Here is a 21,985-nt window from a genome sequence, read left to right on the forward strand (position 1 = left end):
GATTCGTATCCAGAATATGTGTTTGAAAACTTTCAAACTACAATAATAAGAAAACAAACCACCCAATATTTTTAAGTGGGCAAAAGATTTGAACAGCCACAAATAAAATATATACTGACGGCAAATAAGCAAATGAAAAAATGTTCAACATCTTTAGTCACCAAAATGAGAGACCACTACAAACCTATTTAGAATAGCTGAATTAAAAAAAAAAACATATCAAGTGCTGGCTTCATAGGACTGTTGTGAGGATTAAATAAAATAATGTGTGTTTGATACTTGGCAAATAATGCATCCCTAATACATGTGTTATTGGAAATTTCAAAAGAAAATTAAGAACCAGACTTTGGAAGAGAGGGTTAAAAAGAAGACAGAGGGACTAGAATTTGAATAAAATGTCAATGGATAGGAGTTCACCTCAAAGGAAGTGATTTCCCTTCCTGAAAATTTCAAACACTCCTGGGTCATCTGCCATTTTACAGGACAAAGAGGACGGTGTAAAAATGACATCACATTTCCTAAACATCTGCTGTTCCTCAGGTACTTCACTCGGACTCTCGTATTGCTAGGCCCACATTATAGATGTGGCTCAGAGAGGTCAGTGGTTTGCCCAAGACCACACAGCAAATGAATGGCAGAGCCAGAATTCCCAAGACGTTCCTTCTCTCCTCCTTACACAATACTGCCTTCCCAACTAGGAAGTAGGAGCAGCAGCAAGGAGGAGGATGTTGCTCACTCAGGGGAACTTTCTCACTTTAACGTGCTTCCTGCACACATGAAATCCCTCCTCCCATCCCCCCCCACCTTCCTGCCATCTGAGATCCGCCATTTTTAGTCTTATATTGGGTACCTGCCCCGTCCATGTCCCCCCCAGCCCGTTATATCAGGGTTAGCCAGTGTTATTTAACATGTTTCTCATTTGCATCCCCCCATAAGGAATATTTTTAGACTGTTTTTTGTAATTACCCCATGATACGTTAATATCACATATACACTATACATCTGTTCATGCACTGTGCATATTTCTGTGCTTTATCTATAAAGAGTATGATTTTTGAGAAATCGAGAAACAGTGTGATCCCCTGGAGGGCAGCTCTGTGCCCCTTGGGAACGTGGGTGTCAGGGGGAGCAAACCCAGCAGCACAGTATGAAACGGGGCTTACCTGGTGCCCGACACTGTTGTTAAGGGCTTCACATGCATCGACTCATCCAGCCCTCTGCTCAGAGGCAATAGTTTCTGGGTTCCACCCAGAACTGGGAAGCTGCGTAACTCTGGGGACCCTTCTGGAAGATGGAACACTTTGCTTTGCTTTCATTTTGCTCATCTCCAATCTCTCTCCATCCTTGTCCACTTCCAGGCTAGAAGCAGAAGTGATTCTAGGAAAGCAAAACCACAGGAGGATGTTGGCTTCTCTTCCAGATGGCAGGCAAGATTACTCCTGATCGTCCCCACTGCCATCTTTTCCCAACTTTTAAAACCTGTTCTGAATTGTTCCTTTAATTTCAAAAGTCTTTCTGAGTCACTGTTTGCAGAGGATTTTGAGTCCAAAAACGTCCTGAAGCCGCCCTTTTCTAGAAATCATGATGACTAACCTTCACAAGCACTGAGCTAAGTTCTTTTCAGGGATTATCAACATTTCATTTTTGCAACAACTGCCATTTTACAGGTGAGAAATGGAGGCTTGGAGAAGTCGGTTAATTTACCCCAGGTTCCATGAGGACATGCGGTGGCCAGCCCGGCTGCAAACCCAGGACAGACTGGCTCCAAGTGTAGGCTGCTAACCGCGATGAGAAGCCACCGCTTAATTTTAGTGTATCACTTCCCTCAAAGTGGAGAGGAAACAGAAGTTGGAGATTTTTCAAAGTGGGAGGGGGTACCTTTGTGCTTTATATAAGTTTACTCTCCCAGCCACAAAAGAATACCCTGGTGCTTAGTAGACTTTTTTTTTTTAATGATGCTTCTGATAACTGATTTGCTACCCAGTCACTTACTTCTTTTAGCAAGAGATTTCTCTCTTCCTACTCAATTACTATATCATAAAGTGACTCCCTCAAGGGAGAAACTTCGCAGTGAAGACAAGGCTGCGAGGGGAAAAGTTCACCATCTTACACTTTGCCACATGTGCCCAGAATCTTCGGACAGATCTGAATAATGAGTTGTGTTTTCTACGTTGCTCAAATTCGCTTTTCCACATACCATTCTCTAGTTTGGTTTGCACTGTGTTAACCTTGAATCTCTTCCTGTGTCCTTGGAGAGCTAAGTGAACATTCAGGTTTTTTTTTTCCATAGTAAAAGGAAGAAAAAACTTTATGTCTATAATGATCTATAATGTTTCTATTCTATTATGTACAAAACAACGGGAAATATACCTTCTACTATGTACTTTATACAAATTACCTCTAATCCCTTCAAAAGCTTCCGGTAAATGTCCCAACACCCAGTTTTAGATAAGGAATCTCAGAAAAGGGAAGTGACTGACCTGGGGCACACAACAGGGTGTTGAGAGAAGCAGATTTCAAGCTCCCCTTTCGCTGGTCCCCGGACTCATGTGCTTTGCAATATCACCATTTCCTGCACGTGGCCAGAATATCGGTCAAAACTTTCTCTTTCAGGCACCTTTGAAACTTCCAACAGAAGCCTAAAATTTCCATTTCTAACCCAATAAATCCCCCCCGCCCCGAAAAAAAAATTCTTGACATTCTCAATTCGTCACTTCTTTGGTTCTTAAAACTGGTGGGCAGACTTCCGGTTTCTAGTCCATCATGTAAGAAGCTTAGAAGTCACCTCTCCATCATAGAAACAGGCAAAAAGCTGAACAAACTGAAAACAATTAACAGCTGTTCTTAGATCAGTAAAAGAAATGAGGTCACAGGGCAAACCACTGCCCCCAAATCGGGGAGACAGACAGTTGAATACAGAAAATCACCACTTATTGGACCATCAACCTTGGCGGGAGCCAGTGCCAGCATAGGGAAACTGGTGCTGAAATTGATGAATTGCTGGAGGCTGCTGTGGACAGATCTGAGAGTCAAAAACTCCAGGGGTACCCAGTCATGGGGGGGTTCCCCACACTGTTTTACTGGACCAGGTACTCACAGTGAATATCAGAGAAAAGTCCCCTCATTCTTCCAGCAGGGGAGGGGAAAAGGAAGCATTCTGAAATAGGCCAGACCACTCTGTACCTCTTAACAAGGTCTGCCCTCAGGAGAAACTACTTAACCAGGACTTCACCTGCTGGGATTTTATAAGAACTTAACTGATTTAGGAGAAGGAAAATACCTAACTCCAGGCCCCTATAGCTCTCCACGTGGAGGAAGGGAAATACCCGGCTTCAGCCCACTCTAGCCACCTGTCCCACCTTAGGGGGTGAGGAAGACGAACTGAGAAGCATCGGGGGGGTTCACAGTCCAGAGGCACAGTCTCGCTAAAAGACTGAGAGCTAAACACAGGACTACGAAACGCTTCCCCTCCCCTCCCACCTCATCACCACCTTACTAAAAACCTATAGCAGTTCCTGTTACTGGGTACATCATGTCAGGCTATCAGCAAAAAATTATAAGGCATACCAAAGAGCAAAAAACAGTTTGGAGAGAGAGCAAGCATCAGAACCAGACTCAGATGTGGCAACGATATTGGAATTCTCAGACTGGGAATTTAAAACAACTATGATTAAGATGCTAAGGACTCTACTGGGTAGACAGCATGTAGAAGCAGATGGGCAATGTAAGCAGAGAGTCAGAGAAATTCTAAGAAAGAATGAAAAGGAAATGCTACAGATAAAAAGCACTGTAACAGAAATATTGTCTTTAATTGGTTTACTAGTAGACTGGACACAGCTGAGGAAAGCATCTTTGAGCTTGACAATGTATCAATAGAATCCTCATAAGCCAAGACGCATAGACGATGAAGACTGAAAAAAGAAAAAACAGAATGGAATTTCCAAGGGCTGTGGGAGAACCACAAAAGGTATAACATATGTATAAGGGGAATACCAGAAGGAGAAGAAAGCAAGCAACAGAATATTTGAAGCACTAGTAACTGGGAATTTCCCTTAAATGAATGTCAGACACTAAACCACAGATCCAGGAAGCTCAGAGACACCAGGCAGGATAAATGCCTAGGTCTAGGCTATATCTTATTTCTTCATATCGTATAACTACATCTAGGCATATCATATTTAAATGGCAGAAAATCAAAAATAAAGGAAAAACTCATGAAGGAAAGGGAAACTGCCTTACTGATGGGCAAAGATAATGACACCTGACTTGCCAGAAACCAACACACAAAAGGAGTGGAGGGAAATACTTAAAGCATTGAGAGAGAAAAAAACTGACCGACTGAGAATTCTGTTCCAGGCAAATTATCCTTCAAAAGTGAAGGAGAAATGAAGATGTTCTGAGACCAAGAAAAACTGAGAAGATCTGCTGCCAGCAGACCAGCCTTCTAAGACATACTAAAAGAAGTTCTTTAGAGAGAAGGAAAAAAAATCAGAAACTCGGATCTACATAAAGAAGAGCAACAGAGAAGGAAAAAGTGAAGGTGGAATAAAAACCTTTATTTTCCTTATTCTTTACTGATCTAACAGATGCAGCTTGTTCAAAATAATAATAGCAACAATGTATTCAGTTATGTATGCCTGCGCGTGCGCGCGCACGTGTGTGTGTGTGTGTGTGTGTGTGTATGCTTATGCCTAAGTGAAGAGAATGACAGCGATGATGCAAGGGATGGTGGACGAATAAGGATTGTTTTTGAAGGTACTGGTGTTACCTGTGAAGTGGTACAGTGGACTTGGATCAATTATAAATGTGAGTAAATGCACATGTACGTAAGTGTATACTGCAAATTCTAGGGCAACCACTCAAAAAAGTAGAAAACACACCCCATAGCCACACAGCCTGGGAGAGCGCCATCCTCAGGTGGAGAAACTGAGCTCCAGACACAGGCTGAACGAGCAGGGCTGGACACAGCGGTGCTCCTTTAAGTTTCTTAGATGCAAAGAGGTGGTGTTTTTTTTTACTTCCTCACACGGCCAGTCCTGGCACCCGTGGCCTTACTTTCAGTGCAGAGTAGGGCAGCCAACAGTTATAACCTCAGCGGCTTCCTCACCTCTGGGACCTTTTACAAAATGATTGCTGCTTGCTGTTTCCTTACCTACTAGTGTCCATGCCTGCAGCATCTAAAAGCCAGATTTTAAGGATAAAAACCACAGGTGTTTGTCTTGTTCACACCTGTCTCCCATGCCTGACAAAGTGCCTGGCTCAGAGTTTTATGAAAGAGTGAAAAAAAAAAGTGGATAAAGGGAAGGAGGGAAGGAGGGAAGGAAGGGAGGGAGGAAGGAGTTTCTTAGAAACTCTTTCAGCTGAATCTCTTTGGAAAGGTTTCCCATGAAATATAGAGTATGGGTCAGAGTTCTGCTTTTTCACTGCTTCAGTGCTTATAAAGTGTGTGTGTGTGTGTGTGTGTGTGTGTGTGTGTGTGTGTGTAAACAGTTCAGCCAGAGAAGGATAATGCCATTGATCAAAGGGATGAGGGAGGAGAGGGAGGCTGAGGGGCAGGGGGATGCTAGGACACAGCTATGAGATAAACCGAAAACACTGCAGTCTGCAAAGTTGAAGTCTGGTCAGGGACGGGATAAAATCCAACTGTTCTCACTCATGAAATCAGCCTCTCAGCTGGGCACACGTCGGGTACACATGTTGGTATCTACAGGCCAAAGGGAAGGGCCTGAAAGAGAAGTCTTAGGACAGTACAGATGGGGAAGCAAGCATTGCCCTTGAGCAACAGGACAGGTAAAATCCTCCATCCATCCATCCATCCACTGGATATTCGCTGACTGCCCATTTTCCTTTGTGTCCTTTCTCTGTAAAAATCATGGCCATGCTGCTTCCTGGAGTCCTCTTAGCAAATCCTTAAATCCAGAAGTGGTTTTGGAGACCTCCAACACAGCCTCTCTGAGGATGTGACACTTGAGCCAACCCCTGAATGAAAGAGCCAGGCTTAGGACTATCTGAAAGACAAGTATTTCAAGCAGACAGAATAGCTGGTGCAAAAGCCCCGAGGGCAAAATGAGCTTGGTGGGTTTCAGGAATAAAAAAATTGAGTGTAGTAGGAACACCATGCAGGGTTGGGAGTGGCCGGGGCAGATCCGGTGGAGTTATAAACTGGGGTGTAGAGTCTGAATGTGATTCTAAGTGTGGTGGGAAGATACTGGAGGGCTTCAGAAGGAAATGACTTTGAACAGTGATGGCAGCAGGCAGGGCCAGAGAAAGTGGGGAATATATTCAGTATTTCACTCCTAAAAAAAAATATCTTGCACTCGTAAGTCCAGCCTCATTCCTGCCCCCACCCCCCAGCCCCCAGGTCTAAACTCAGGCTGCAGATTACCAACTAGTAGTTAAGCAGCCATGTCTGGCTGACAAACGCTTTGGTCCCTCCTGTGCCCCACTCCCCAAAATCTGGGCTAACATTTTAAAAATAAAAAAACCTATAAAATTCACCCTTTGGACTTTTAAAATGGGCACAGCTGAGTATATTCAGTCCCACAGGGCACCTGCAGCCGGCCATGCACTCAGGCCACCTGGGCCCAGGTCTTCTCTTCCCCACAAGCCCTCCCAGCCGAAGGGCAGCAGGTGTCCTGGTGAGACCCAGTGTCCCAGTGAGACCCAATGTCCCATGACACACGGTGTATTAAGGAGCTCGCTCTTGTTTTGTTTTGTTTTGGTTTGGTTTTTTTACACAGCTCACATTAGCCATACTAAGGCTAAACCATAAATAACCTCCATTTTTATAGTTTGAAAAGTGTCGAATATCAACAGTTTCATATGTTCTACCTGGTCCCCAGAGGCCTTTGGGCTTGCGTTTTAGGCAGTTTTAACTTTTTTCAGTTCCTCAAACTGCCGTAAGAGCTCTTGCTTCCAGGTCTTTATAAATGTTGTTCCTCCCCCTTAAACTCCTCATCAGGCTTCACTGGTGATGGGGTTTCCTCCAGGAAATGTCACCTGACCCTTCACTATCTGGGCTGCTGTGCCCCCTGAATTCTCCCAAAGGGCCATCTTCTTCCAACATGGATAATAATAAAAATATCTAACATTTAGAAATATGTTAATGCCAGACACTCTTCTAGTAAGTGTGTATACATTAGCTATGCATGTCTCTTAACCACAGTTGGCAATGATCCAAGGTCATCTCTTTACAAGAGTATAATGGTGATATACACAGGCACCTTGGAAATATTGCCAATTCAGTTCCAGATCGCTGGAATAAAACAAATATGGCAATAAGTGAGTCATGTGAATTTTTTGTTTTCCCAGTGCGTGTAAAAGTTATGCTTACACTGTTAAGCGTGCAATAGCATTATGTCTAAAAAAACAATGCGTATACCCTAATTTAAAAATACGTAAAAAATAAAATACTTCATTGCTTAAAAAAAATGCCAATCATCATCTGAGCCTTCAACAAGTCGTAGTAGTAACGTCAAAGATCACTGGTCACAGATCACTGTAACAAGTATAATAATAAAAAAGTTTGAAATAGTGCAAGGAAGGCTTCCCTGGTGGCACAGTGGTTAAGAATCTGCCTGCCAATGTAGGGGACACGGGTTCAAGACCTGGTCCGGGAAGATCTCACATGCCGTGGAGCAGCTAAGCCCATGCGCCACAGCTACTGAGCCTGCACTCTGGAGTCCGCGAGCCACAGCTACTGAAGCCCGCGCGCCTAGAGCCCGTGCTCCACAACAGAAGCCACCGCAATGAGAAGCCCCCGCTCGCCGAAACTAGAGAAAACCCGTGCGCAGCAATGAAGACCCAATGCTACCAAAAATAAAAATAAATTTATATTAAAAAAAAATAGCGCAAGGACTACCAAAACGTGACACAGAGACATGAAGTGAGCCGATGCCGTTAGAAAAATGGCAACAACAGACTTGCGCGACACAGGGTTGCCCCAAACCTTCAATTTGTAAAAAACGCAGTATCTGTGAAGCACAATAAAGCAAATTGCGTGTAAAAAAAACAAGGTATGCCTGCAGATAATTTTTTTTCTCCCCACCCCACCCGACCTGCCTATAATTTAATCCTTACAACAACACTATGTGGTACATACTTTTATTAGCTCCATTTTACAGATGAGAAAACTAAGGCATAGAGATATACTGTGATCAGCTCAAGCCCATATACTTAGTAAGTGGCAGTGCCAAGGTTTGAACCCTGTTTTTCCCAGAGCCTGTGCCTTTGCCATGACACTCTCCTGTGTCGTCACTGTAATGACTGTTTGTCTTTCTCAGCCACTGGACTGAAAGTGCTTCAAAAGCAGGGCCAGTGTCTACACTGCCCTGAGGTGTATGTGCAGTGCCTACTTCCATGGTATCTGGCACAAGGAAGGTGCCAAATGCATTCTTTATTTACTGTACTTGACAGGAGGAAGAGAAGGGAAGGAGGTGTTGCCCAGATATTAAGGGATATATGATGTTTTAAAAAAATGGTATGAGCCACTGCTGATTAGGGAGCTTGAGAACTGATCAAAGGGAGGGAGCACAGAACTAAGAGGAGGGGCAACAGCAGAAACAAGACTCGAATGGGTCCGTTCTGAGGGGTGGGAGGGCAGAAGAGTCACCACAGGATATAGCCTTTGGCTTTTCCCAGCAAAAGTAGGTCAATGGCAGAATAAATGATCACAGTGACTTTCTTACATTTTGATATTCTTAGAGTAGTAGGCAAGAGGGAAATGTTAGGAAGAAGAGAAAACTAGAGGCATTGCAGCATGCTAGATGACATGTAATACACAGACCTTTGGCTAAACAGTGTGGTCATTATAATTTTAATATTCATTTGCTATTTCACTGACTATTTACTATGCACTTAGGACGTGCTTAGTATTTATTTTCTCTAGTGAACAAAGCAAAGCCACTAACCATGTGGAGATTACATCCTAGAGCCATGCTGTCCAACATGGCAGCAACAAGTCACATGTGGCCCTTGAAAGGTGGCCAGTTGGGATTAAGAGGTGCTGGGAGTATAAAATAGACACCAGATTCTGAAGACTTAGTCCAAAAAATGAAAATGAAATCACATTAGCAATCATTTTACACTGATTTGATGCTGAACTGATAATATTATGGATGTATTAAGTTTAATAAAACATACTGTTGAGATAGGCTGGGACCTGGGACCCTCTACCAGAGGGCTTGCACTTGGGCTAACATCTCTCTGGGCAACAGAATACAAAGAAACTATAAGGGACTAAAATAACTGCAAGAATGGGCATTTGGGGCAATTATGAACAACAGGATACAAAAAGGCCACAAACCAACTGCCATTTCTGCGGTGCTGGGAGCAAAAACAGGGGATCGTGTGTGATCCCTGCATGCAGCACCACTGAGGGGGTGGGCAGACCACCTAAGCTAGCCACCTACCCACCCCACAGACCCGCCCCCCCTCCGTCATTACCCCATTTAAGGACTTAAGCAGCTCCTCTCAGGGAGAGTGCAGAGGCACCTGTTTCTTGTTCTCACTCCCTCGTGCTGTAGCCCGAGCCCCAATAAAGGTTTGCCTGGAACTCTCATCTGGCCTCTTATCAATTTCTATTGATTAAAGAGTCTAAGGGCCTGGGTCGGTAACACTATTATAATTAATTTCACCTATTTCTTTTCACCTTTAGAATGTGTTTCCTAGAACGTTTTTAATGTCCTATGTGGCTTGCACTGGATTTCTGTTGGGTGGCGCTGTTCTAGAGGTTTATAAGCTAGCAGATAAATACGGGTGTTAATAAATAACCTGTATTGATGAATGCTTTGAAGAAAAAGTAAAGCAGGGCAAGAAAACGGAGAGAGATGGGAGGTGAGGGCTCTAGCAGTATTTCATAAAGGTTGTTCTTGGAAGGACATTCTGAGCAAGGAATATTTGATTATCCAAAGAAGTAGATAAATCTTGGTTTCTAGAAAAACTGCCTAGAGCCTGTTCTTTCACTGTATTATCAGCCAAAATATTGAATGAATACTCACAGGAAAACTGAGGGAATAAAAACGGTTGAAATATTTTGTGCCTCCTTGTATGAATGACTTCCAGACTTAGGAGCCAGGAATAATGATTTTCTCTTATAAACAGCCAGCAAATAATCAGAGAACAATCTTATTTAGGCACAAGTAGTAAAGATCTTAGAAATAGATTTTCCCTTCCCTGTAGCTATTTGCACTCACATCATCCATTTTTATTTAATTCTGATAAAATAAAACCCATGTCTGATGATGGGTAGGGGGCGGAGGAGAAAACGAGAGTTTCACATTCCTCAAGGCCTAGTTCGATTCCAAGCAATAATTGGGTTTCCTGTATCTACAGAATAAATGCACAGTAGTGGAAATTCTGTTTCAAGTGGGCAGAGACATTTTTAAAGTCTTCCATATTAAGAGTATTGCTATTACGAGAATAGGGTAATTTAAGCCTCTCTCAAAAGTATGGTATGAAAAGTTAAGCCCAGATTAGAGAGTTCTGCCCAGGGGAAATGAAAATAAACACAAATCGAAGCAGTGCAACTGCTGAAACTATTAAATGTGCTTGAACTTTGATCATCAGAAAGCCCTTAAAACGTCAGGTGTGTACAATCTCAGAGCTATTTATCAGTTCATGGATTCCATTGTCCACAGTTGCCACAGGTTCACTGCATTTTAATTAAACTTGACAATGGACACAATGTTTACTATTAGAACAATGAGACTGTGTACACAACTCAAGAGCTGTGTTTAGTGGGTTCAAATCCAATAAAATAAATTATTGCAAAGTTTTGCTTTCATATTCAGGGAACCCTAGGTATATCGCAGATCATACGGTGTGGTTGACAACAAGCCCCATACACTAAAACCCTGATGTACAACAGATCTCTAAATTGCGGGAATTAGAACTGTGCCTACCACTTAGGAAAGGATTCTACTGTATTTGTTTTATTCCTAGATCTTGGCTGTACATGAATCAAAGACTCTGTCTCTTCTCATTCCCCACAAGGAAAAAAAAAAAGAAAAGACAAAGAGTATTTCCTTTATTTTCTAAAATTGCTTCCAGTTTTTCCTAGCGATTCTTAAAAATAGAAGCTTGGCCAGTGGCTTAATGGTCAGCTCCTGAGACTGACTCATACATCTGAGCCATCATTTAGGGAGGCATTATCTAGAAGAGCCCTGGGAAAGAATTCTGTCCTAATCACTAATATGTTATGTTTTTAAAAACTAGGTTCTGGCCAGAGTTCTCAGACACCCTTGAGGAAGAAGAATGATTTGATTATTATTTCTGTTGACTGGCCCTTCAAAACTTAACAGCAGGGCTTCCCTGGTGGCGCAGTGGTTGAGAATCTCCCTGCCAATGCAGGGGACACGGGTTCGAGCCCTGGTCTGGGAAGGTCCCACATGCCACGGAGCAACTAGGCCCGTGAGCCACAACTACTGAGCCTGTGCGTCTGGAGCTTGTGCTCCGCAACAAGAGAGGCCATGACAGTGAGAGGCCCACGCACCGCAATGAAGAGTGGCCCCCGCTCACCACAACTAGAGAAAGCCCTCGCACAGAAACGAAGACCCAACACAGCCAAAAATAAAATAAATAAATAAAAATTTAAAAAAAACTTAACAGCAGCTGGAATGACCAAGTCATCATATACCATGAACGGAGAGCTACGTGTATTTGAGGACATATTCGGAAGAGCAGAGGTTGACTCCTCCTTTCCCCCACCCCACACGCTTGCATAGCTCTCATCTCTAACTCACACACGATTCAAGTGCCTGCAGCAGTCCACAGATATTAGCTCTCTGGTGGAAATACCAATACTGGTAAAGGAAACCCCAAAGGGCCCAGAAAGAAGCATTCACACAAGAAGGTCGCACCAAAATTTCATTAGAAAGGAAATAGGTCCTTACGACAAAATAAAACAAACTGTCGGAAGATGCCAAGAGGATAGTATTAATGTGCTTAGCTAGAAAGCGATTAATCAGCCTCCTTGCTTCCCTAGTTTCCAGCTGTAGAAATATGCCAAGGGGAAAAAAAAACATCTCCCCTAACACTATCAAGTGTAAGAAGAGTGCTGTTTTGACTCCAAAGCCAAGGCTGAGGATTGGGGCTGTGGGGTGGGAACGTGGGCCCTCCCTAACAACAGAAAAGACTTTTTTTTTTAATTAATTTTTTTATACAGCAGGTTCTTATTAGTTATCCACTTTATACATATTAGTGTATATATGTCAATCCCAGAAAGACTTGCGCAGTATCCGTTCCCAGACTGTAAACATTCAAAGACTCCTAGCCAAGCACATAATAAAATTTTCTTCTCCCTCTCTGATTTCCTGTAGTTTATATGTTCACATGTAAATCGTGATTATTAGTGTCGTCTCTGACTTAAAGAATGCTGAATTTCTCCGGAAGTTACCAAAGCCTCCTGCTGAGAAGAAAGCACCTTTTAGGAGATATTTCACTAGTTGAGAAATGTATGTGTTCATTTCAGCAATTGTTAGATTTGAAACAAGAATATGAAAAACGATCCACTAATAGTGATAACAACAAGAGATGTCACCCAGGAAAGCCTGTCTCTACAAACAGAAAAGGAAAACACAGCATTCTTAACCCAAAACTCTAAAGACAGTCTTGCGTAAAAAATCACGAATCTAATCCAAAAGTCAAACAACGTTTGCTCCAAAAGGTGACACTCTGAGAATGTTCCTACAACTGGTTTAGATCAAGACGCAAATTTTCTCTTTCACTTGGGAAGTAAACACTGACTATAAGACTCTTTTAGGAGACGAATCATTTAGCCCCTGCATCTGACATGGGATTAGGTCATTTGTTTGTTTCTGGGATATATTCTATGCTTGAATATGACTGGGTCCCACGATTTGTTCAAACGTTTTCTGGCAATCTCTGATTTGTTCAGACAAAGACGAGAAGCTTAAATCCCACTGAATTAACCGGGTGGGTTATTACCAAGGTGGAACAGAGCCAGAAAGCTGAAAACATATACACCATGCGCTGTTGGAACATAATGTCTGCCTTCCTGAGGACAGGATCATTCCTAGGACTCTCACCCACCAGTTAGCTAGATGAACTGGAAATGTTTTTTTTCTTATTATTTTTTTTTAAACAGGAGGAACAGAAGAGACTGATAATTCTCAGGTGAGCAATTCTTTTGCCTCTTGGAACACACTAGAAAGTAAAAATAACCATCTTCTTTCTTATAACACTGACATCGCTATGTTAACCAAAAAGGGGAGAGAAGGAAAAGGAGAGAATAAGAAACAGAATACCATGCTCCACAGTCACAGAATAAACAACCCAAACACACCTGAATGCACTATTCTAAAAACTCAGAAGTCACCGAAGTAGCGTCCATGTTCAATTAATTGAAAAGTTTAAATAATACCTCCAATTTGAATGCCATTTACCCAGGACTTTCACATATATTATTGTTTTGTCTGACATCACTAATCATTTTGTATATTGAAGAAAGTCGAGGATTAAAGGAGATTAAATAATTTAAGAAAGATCATGCACCTAGTACAAGATTGAGCCAAAACAGACCTTGGTACGGGAATTCCCTGGCTGTCCAGTGGTTAGGACTCCGTGCTTCCACTCGTGGGGATCCAGGTTCAATCCCTGGTCAGGGAACTAAGATCCTGAAAGTTGCACAGCACAGCCCAAAAAAAAAAAAAAAAAAAAAAACTAACCTTGGTATATCAATCTTAGTTTCTGGTTTTTATCATGACACCAGAGAATTTTCTGGTCCTGCTATAACACTTATACCATCTCGAACACGTTCACAGGTATCCCCCAATTTTTATGTACCCTGTCACAAAATTATTTTGTAAGAATTAAAGCACTGCACTAAACTGTACCCGTCAGTGGTTCATTGTACATTAACAGATCCCAACAATTGGTCCACCTCCTTCTGTTCTGCTCAGAAAACACACTGGAATAGGTCACAGGCCTATTTTCCCAGCCGGCATCTCTTCCCGTAGAAAACTACTCTCGCTCCATAGAACTGGTTCTCAACAGGGGTGATTCTGCCCAGCAGGGGACATGTGGCAATATCTGGAGTTATTTTCCTGGTCACGGTGGGTGGAGGGAGGTTAATACTGGCATCTAGTGGGTAGAGGCCAAGGGTGCGGTTACATGTCTTAGGATGCAAAGGTCAGCCCCCACAGCAAAGAATTCTAGGGCCCAGAAGATCAGTGCTGCTCCGGTCCTATCACCCTGTGGGCCTGACCTCCTCCTGACCCTGCACCAAGGACCGACAGGGGACCCAAGCCTGGCCAACTGGGATCCCCTTGCCCACGGGACTTTTGCCGGAGATATTGGGAAGAGTGTTCTCTATTTCTCTCTCAGGTCAAAACCTTAAGGCCAACAAAAACTTGGTCCCACCAGATTGAGAACTAAGAGGGAGAGAGACAGAGAGGGAGAGGGGTCTGAAGACTGTTTGAATCAGGCTCTGCCTTCCCACCTCTTAAGCTTTTGAGCTATAGGAGCCTATAAATTCCACTTATGTAAGGGGATTTCTTCTAGGACTTTTGCTTAAGCTAATCTGAGGTGGACTTCCACGACTTGCCAGCAAGAGTCTTGGCTAATACAGAAGCTGGCGAGTGAGAGTGATATTATTATAAGAATACCTTACTTTCTAACTAATATTTTTAAGACTACGTCATTCACCAATGCCAGGACTTTAGCTGCTACTAACAAACAGCACTGCAGCCCATTAGTCAAAAGCAAAGTCTCTTCCGTGTATATTTAAAATAAGGGATAACCAGAATCACCAATGTATTGTTTTCCTTTACCTGATCAGGGAAGAAGCAAAGCTAAAGTTTTGAGGCTCGTCAACCAAATCAAAGACCTAGTACGTGAAATAATTTAAGGAGTTACAGCTGCCAGACTGAGTCCAGAGTCAGATTCCAAATGCCAAGGCAATCACTTGATAGGCAATGTTAGGTTGCGTAGGAGGTGCACCTGAGTCTTTGACTCACCTTGAACACGAGAAGTCTGGGGTGTCAGAAGGGATTCTTCCAGAAAACATTTCAAGGAATCTCTAGTGGGATGGTTAAAAGGCATCTCAAAGTCAATATGTTTGGGGAGGGAGAACCCAGGAGAAGCAAGATGGACTCTGAGCTGAAGAGATGGAGCTGAGAGGCTGGGGAGACTGAGTCAGCTGAGTTCAGAGGGCAGGGTACCAGAGGGAGGAGTGGGGTGGAGAGAGAGAACTCCAGAGACAGGCAAAGGGCCCATGTGAGGTCTTCAGCTGACTATGGATCAGCACACACTCAAGAAACTTCGAGGCTTCAGAGACAACCACCCTGGATTCGAGCAAGCCACACTGGAGCTCACACAGCCCAGCTGGACAACCTCACAATTCCCGGGCAATGGGCAGAACACTGTCTTGCCTCAGTAGCAGAGAATAATTAGCCTTGGACGCTGAACGCTGCTTTGATCCTGCCAAACAAATCTTAAAAGCGAGACCTGAAAGAATCAAACCATTTCCAGGTCCTTTAACCACATTCCAGAACAAAGCTTGGAAATATTCATGGAAACATAAAAACACCCCACAGCCAACAAGGTCAAATACATATGGGCAAACATTAAAAAAAAAAAACAAAAAAAAACTAGGCCTGCAAAGATGGAGGAAAATAGGACCCAGCTGATACTTGTGAAGCAAAAGAACTGCCCAGGCAGCCCACAGAACCGTGAGAAATAATAAACTATTGATGTTTTAAGCCACAAATTTTGGGGTGGTTTGTTAAACAGTAGAAAATGGGAGAAAAAAATCTTGTCTGCTCTGGAGTGTTGGACTAGCCTCCAAACTTGTTTTCCTGATTCCGTTCTTGCCCCCTATAAATATCTCAATAGCAGTCCGAGTGATCTTTAGTCTAGGTCACGTACATCTTAGGCTCCCAACCCTCCCATGGCTTCCCATTTCCCCCAGTAAACAACAACAATCTCTAGGGGGCCCTCCACACTGTGCTTCTCCACCCACCTGGTGAAACATACTTATGCCTCCCAAAATGAAGCCCAGTCACTCCTCTTTGCGCTTTCACATTTAAGGCATACCTAACACATCCTGATGTCAAATTTCCCGCCCCCTCCCCGCCCCGTAGAAGGAGAAATCCCAGCCATAAAATAGACCCAATACAAAACACAAAAACAAAAGAAGAAAACAACCTAACCTCACGTCCAGTCTCCTCCTCTTGGCCCTCTGGCTCCAGCCATTTGGGTCTCATTCCCACTCCTCAGATATGCCGGGTAGCCCGAGCGAGGCTCGGAGCCTTTGCCCTTGCTGGGGCCTCTTCCTGGAATGCTCTTCCCATGTATGGCTCTTCTAAAGGCTTTCCTCGTAGGAGATCCTCCTCTGCCTGCCTGCAGAAAACAGGGCCACTTGCTGGTGTTCCCTGTCCCCTCTAGGCAGCACCACACCCATTTGACAGGCAGTATGCTTTGCTTATTTGTTTGTCTGTCCCTGAGGGCAGGGGCTTTATTGATTCTGATTCCTGCTCTCTCTCCAGCACACACAATTGGTCTAAAACCTGTAGCAGGCAATCAATCAAAATATTTGCTGGATGGAATGAATGAAGAATGAAGATGAAATGAATGTATGATTGACTACTAAACACAGGACCAGGTAATGCCGAGTATAAATTTTCTCCCGTGGAGGTCTGTACTAAGAGGTTAGTAGGACGATATTCTTGTAAATGTTCTTAACCTCCAACTGTATCTCATCAGCTCTTCTAAATGCCTTAATTTTTTGTTATTAAAATGCTGTCTTTCTGCATTTCCATCAACAGCTCCCCTTACGGGCCCAGAGCAACAGACAATGAGGGCTTGCTCTCCCAAGGCTATAGACAAGATTCCATTTGCTAAGGTTGAATCTGAAAAAGAAAAGGGGGAAAAAAGGCACCTACAACGACCACAAAGCAAAACAAACTAATGTATGGAGCGTAAGGGGGGTACGAGAAGAGTTTCTGGGGTGCTGGAATATTCTATGTCTCTATCTGGTGGCTGTTCACACAGACCTGTTGTTCAGTGGGTGAAATTCCATTGAGCTGTACGTTTACGATATATACACATTTTAAAATGTACCTATGCATAATAGAAAATTCTCTCAATGATCTACTTCTTAATTAAAAAAACTACAAACTGTGACGTATGTGTTCAAGTCTCTGCAGTGGTCAGCTGCCGCCTATCAGTGACCAAGTCACACTTGACCTCTCCTCCTGGGCTCCCACCACATGCTCTGTGTTGTGCTGGGGTCTGGAGACCTCAAGGGCGGAATGAGGATCAGTCTTTGCCCTCAGAACACTTCCCATGTGGTCGGGGCCAAGAGAGTAACACACCCGATGAGTCAACGAGGACAATGAAAATAGCAAAAATTAAAAAACTTGAATATTCACTAAGCCTTTCCCCAACGCCATTCCATTTGATAAACAGATATTTTTAAATGCCAAACTGCACTGTAATACAGTGACAAATAGAAAATAACCTGTTACCCACCTTTGGAGTGGGGCGCGAAGAAGCGTCCTCCGGCCTGCCGTCCTTGGAGCCAATTGAAGGAGACCGAGGTGGATTCAGAAGTAAAGGAAAGCTTCATTCTTTGACAAAAGATACAACAGCCCGGCTCTTCTCTCCAGAGCACACACTCTCCCAACGGGCGGTGCGCAGGACTGCTTTATAGTGTCAGCGGGGAGGGGGCGGAGTTCTCGCGGGATGAGCGTAGCTGTGCGGCTGGCGATGCTCTGGATCCAAGCGCCCTGCGCAGCCACTGCACACGGCCCGCCGCCGCCATCTTGAATTGCAGTGCCGTGTGCAGTGTTTACGCATGCGCAGCCCCACTGAAGGCGCCTGAGCAGCCGTTTCACGGTAGGAAACCTGAAGTTCCAGATGCAAGACGTCTGCACGTGGTCTCCTGCCAGCCAGTGAAACTAGACCAAGCACAAAGGAAAAAGGAAAAAAAAGGTTAGACTTTATTTTATTACCCAGATTCTGTTTTTATTTCCCAGGAGTTGTTAATGGGCTTTGCCGTTAGAAGCCTAAATATTTCACAATGAGGGAATAATATAGTCCCGTCATGAAATAGAAAATAGAATATTCGATAGTCCTCAGAACTAAGGTATAAAAGTACGTTTAGTGGCATGAAAAGATGCTCATAATGTCCTTGACTAAACCGTGGGAAAGTGGTGTGTACAACATGGTATGGCGCGCACGCACGCGCGCGCACACACACACACACACGCACACACAGAACAATTCTAAAGAAAGTACACCACCATGCTATTGCCGGTTAACTCTGGGTGGTGAGAACGGTACTGTCCTTCTTTCCAAGAGCTCAGCTCTGATACGGCCTTTTCTTTCTACCTTTTCAGTCCCTCCAAACACATTTGCTCACTCCCATGTTCAAACATGAGAACACCCTGACACCCACGGGAGATGCCGAGGAGCTTTTCCCAAACCAGGTTTGTCTCGGGGCTTCGTCCCCTCTTTTGGAAGTGAACACACATCCGCTCAACCACTTTGAATGCCTTTGCTCACTCTCACCCACACGCTCTCACACGCACAGCTTTCTTGATGGTCTCTGCCTACTGAGTCCATTGGTGCCGATGTCAGTGTCCCACGGCGCATCATATATTCGAAAAATAAAACAAGACACCTGTGTGCACACCTGTTAAGCTAAAAGTAGTGGTGAGAACTTAAGAAGAAACCTGTGTGCAGAGCAATGTGGTTGAAACTGTGGTTTCTGTGCACCAGCAACTGGGTGAAACACTTGTAGGATCTGGGTACCTTATGGGGAGGGCAGTGCAACATTAATCAGTAATATTCCTGTTTCTCTAGATCTTTTTTGGCATGAACTCCAGGGGTGGAGCCAGCACTCACGATGCTGGGAGTGAGTCACAGTAAGGTTGGGCATTGCGTGACTCCTGGGAGAGTGTCTAAAGCCGGTGTCAGAGATAACCTGGGGGTCCCTCCTTTACTGCCCCACCTCACCCCTTGTCATGGAGTATGAAGACATACACATGCTGCCCTCAGTCTGTCCTGCTGTATTAAGTGAAAGCTTCCCAGGTTTGCTTATCACTTTGCTAAGTGCATAATGAGGACATCAGTGCCAAGCACTCATGCTAGACATTGGGGATATAGTTTGGTTCACAAAACATGGCTGGCTGCCTTCATAGACTGTGATGGGGACAGATAACCAGGCAGAACAATGAAGTGTGATCAGGGATCACTGGGACGACGAGGGTTAGGGGAGCAGGGGCAGACCCCCAGGAAGGGAGCTGGGAAGGATTCCCAAAGAAGGTGAAACTGGATTTCCCTTGTATGACTGGGTTCAACAGGGAAAGTGGGCTCAGCTCTTCAGTGACAAGCAGAGACACTGAGTCTGGGAGAAAGGGAATATAGAGAGAAGACAGCGGGAAAAGAAACCCTCCAGAACGTGCGGACTTTATATTTCAGTGAAAGAGCGTGGACAGCGAGAGCAGTGAGAGCCACTGAAAGGGTTCCATCCAAGGCATGAAGTGGTCCCCGTTGTGTCCCAGAAAAGCCACACAGGCCACAGTGCAAAGACCAGACTGGAGGGAGGCATAGTACATTGTGATGGAATATTTGGGGTCAGTTTAAAGTATGTGAATATAAATGTATATCAACATAAATGCCAAATGTTAGCAGTAGACTGCATCGCAGGTAATTTTTGTGTGTGTGTGTGTGCTACGCGGGCCTCTCACGGTTGTCACCTCGCCCATTGCGGATCACAGGCTCTGGACGCGCAGGCTCAGCGGCCATGGCTCACGGTCCCAGCCGCCCCGCGGCATGTGGGATCTTCCCGCACCGGGGCACGAACCCGTGTCCCCTGCATTGGCAGGCGGACTCTCAACCACTGCGCCACCAGGGAAGCCCTGCAGGTGATTTTTATTTTTGTCTTTTAAAACTTAATCATATTTTCCGATTTTCGTATGGTAAATCAGACATTTATAGAATTGGGGAAATTTTTTATTTTTAGTGTACTTGGGAGCAGGGCTAGGACATTGTTGGGAGGAATGGTCAGCCCTTAAAGGACAGTCTTCCCCCTTTGGTTTTGATATCACAGAGCTGTGTTCTCGAAAGTTTGAAGGGGCCCTTGGACTCACACACAGACCTAAGAGTAACTGCCAGGCCACAGGCATTCATGTGGGTTAACTCAGTTCCCTTCAGCAGCTCCGCTGGATTGGGTTATGGTTCCCATTTCCTGATGAAGAACCTGAGGCTCGGAAAAGTCAAGTCCGTGTAGCCACTTGTTGGGAGTTCCTCTCATAACACCACAAATTGCTGTTGATAGGAACCTGACGCCTGTCTTGTTCTTTTGTCTCTTTGTCACCTGGATGCGTATGTGTGCATATATGTGCATGAGCTTGTGACCCCCTCAGGCGGGAACTGTGGGCATCCCTCTCATTCTCTTCACGTCTCATTAGGATTTACTGATAGAAAGTCAATCAAGCAGCTGCTGCAGGGCCCTATGGAAATAGGTTTGAATCCCAGCACCACCTGTGACTTGTTATGTGACTCAAGTCAGCCTCGGAGTCTCAGTTTTCCCACCTGTAAAATGGGGGTGGTGAAAATACCAGCCCCACAGCGTTCTTGGGAGGATTGCAGGCTATCAGATGTATAAAGCGCTTAGTGGGTGCCTAGCTCTTATAAATATCATCTATTAATATTATTTTTTAATTCCCCCCCCAAAAAAGATTCCAAAGAACATTCTGATAATAGCGTAATTGAGGTGAAGTGTTCGTACCATTTGACCCAGGAGTTCCAGGGTTAGAAATCTGTGGATATATTCAAACAGGGACAATAGCCAACAAGGAAGACCAGGAGAAGCGTATTGACGTTAAAATACAGGAGGGTTTCCATACCAGATGGTCAACAGCTGCTTCCTCAGGCCCATCAATCCACCACCCAGGCTGCCTTGGCCTCTCCCTGGAACCATCTGGGGCGTCCCAGGATCCAGAAACTAAAGGGTCAACAAAGGGTCCCACTGCCTGCTGCCTTCCGATTGGTCCGGCCAACAGGGCTACTTTGAAGCTGCACCACCACCACCATCACCACCACCTTCACCACCACCACCAGCTCAAGGATGTTTCCCTGTTTCATTTGCTTCTTTGCATGTTGTTTGTGTGTGTGTGTGTGTGTGTGTGTGTGTGTGTGTGTGTGTGTGTGTGCAGCACAAATCTGAAAGCAACCTAAGTGCTTCATAATAGGAGGCTCATTAAATTGTGGCATGTCCCTCCTATTGAATATCATGCAGCCTTATAAGAAAGAACGGCCGGGGACTTCCCTGGTGGTGCAGTGGTTAAGATCCCACGTGCGGAGGGGGTGTGGCCAAAAAGAAAAAAAGGCACAGAACTGTTGGCTCTAAAGTGTAGACATTAAAGACAGCCAGCGAAGCAGGTCACCTGTGCGTATATATTGTACAATTCCATTTGTACAAAATAAATGGGACAGACATTTATAGGTGAGTATATGCAATATATGTATAAATTTTTATATATGCGTATATAAAACATGCAATGCATGTACATAGTGTTCAGCTGATATTGTTCATTATTATTTAGAAAAACTAAACATCAACAGAAGAAAGACTATCTTCCAGTTTGGTACTATGTATCAAAAATGTAAATACATCCCAAATATGCACATATGCTTACAGACTAATATATATATGTAATTTGAGTGTAGGACATTCCTATGTACATTAAAAACTGTGCGCAATTTTTACTTCCAGGAAGTGGAGCTGGAATGCAGGTGATGAGTGTTCAGATCACTTTTAGGTCTCACTTTACACTTCTGTTTAAAATTTTTGACCATGAGTACATATTACTATTATTTTTACATTATTGTTGTTGTTTTGAAACAGACAGACTCCGAGCAAACTGTAGAGTGTTCTGGCCACTGCAAGGGAACTTGGTAAAAGGGGCCACAGGGGACCCTGGGAGCCTGCATTGTGCAAGGGAAATACAGGGTTAAT

General features: G+C 44.1%; 1 protein-coding gene and 1 long non-coding RNA gene across 16 annotated transcripts in view; one reads left to right on the forward strand and one right to left on the reverse strand.

Moving 5' to 3' along the window:
* The window catches only part of LOC307198377, a 34,774-nt gene extending 17,109 nt beyond the window's left edge, over positions 1-17,665 (reverse strand). For 4 of the 7 annotated variants that reach the window (XR_013831619.1, XR_013831620.1, XR_013831621.1 and 1 more), the window contains exons 1-3: positions 17,491-17,665; positions 16,170-16,359; positions 1,164-1,377 (exon numbers count right to left, since the gene is read on the reverse strand). This is a non-coding gene — a long non-coding RNA (uncharacterized lncRNA). Of the gene's footprint in view, positions 1-1,163; positions 1,378-2,480; positions 2,573-13,539; positions 13,635-14,975; positions 15,466-16,169; positions 16,360-17,490 lie in introns of all 7 variants that reach the window. The other 3 variants (XR_013831625.1, XR_013831624.1, XR_013831623.1) reach the window with 3 other exon arrangements.
* Positions 17,666-17,832: 167 nt separating this feature from the next.
* The window catches only part of ZNF217 (zinc finger protein 217), a 198,779-nt gene continuing 194,626 nt past the window's right edge, over positions 17,833-21,985 (forward strand). For all 9 annotated transcript variants that reach the window (XM_079946456.1, XM_079946460.1, XM_079946455.1 and 6 more), the window contains exon 1: positions 17,833-17,952. The gene's annotated coding sequence lies outside the window, so the exon portion shown is untranslated. The remainder of the gene's footprint in view (positions 17,953-21,985) is intronic.

The sequence above is a fragment of the Stenella coeruleoalba genome, assembly GCF_951394435.1.
Source record: "Stenella coeruleoalba genome assembly, chromosome: 15".
Classification (NCBI taxonomy): domain Eukaryota; kingdom Metazoa; phylum Chordata; class Mammalia; order Artiodactyla; family Delphinidae; genus Stenella; species Stenella coeruleoalba.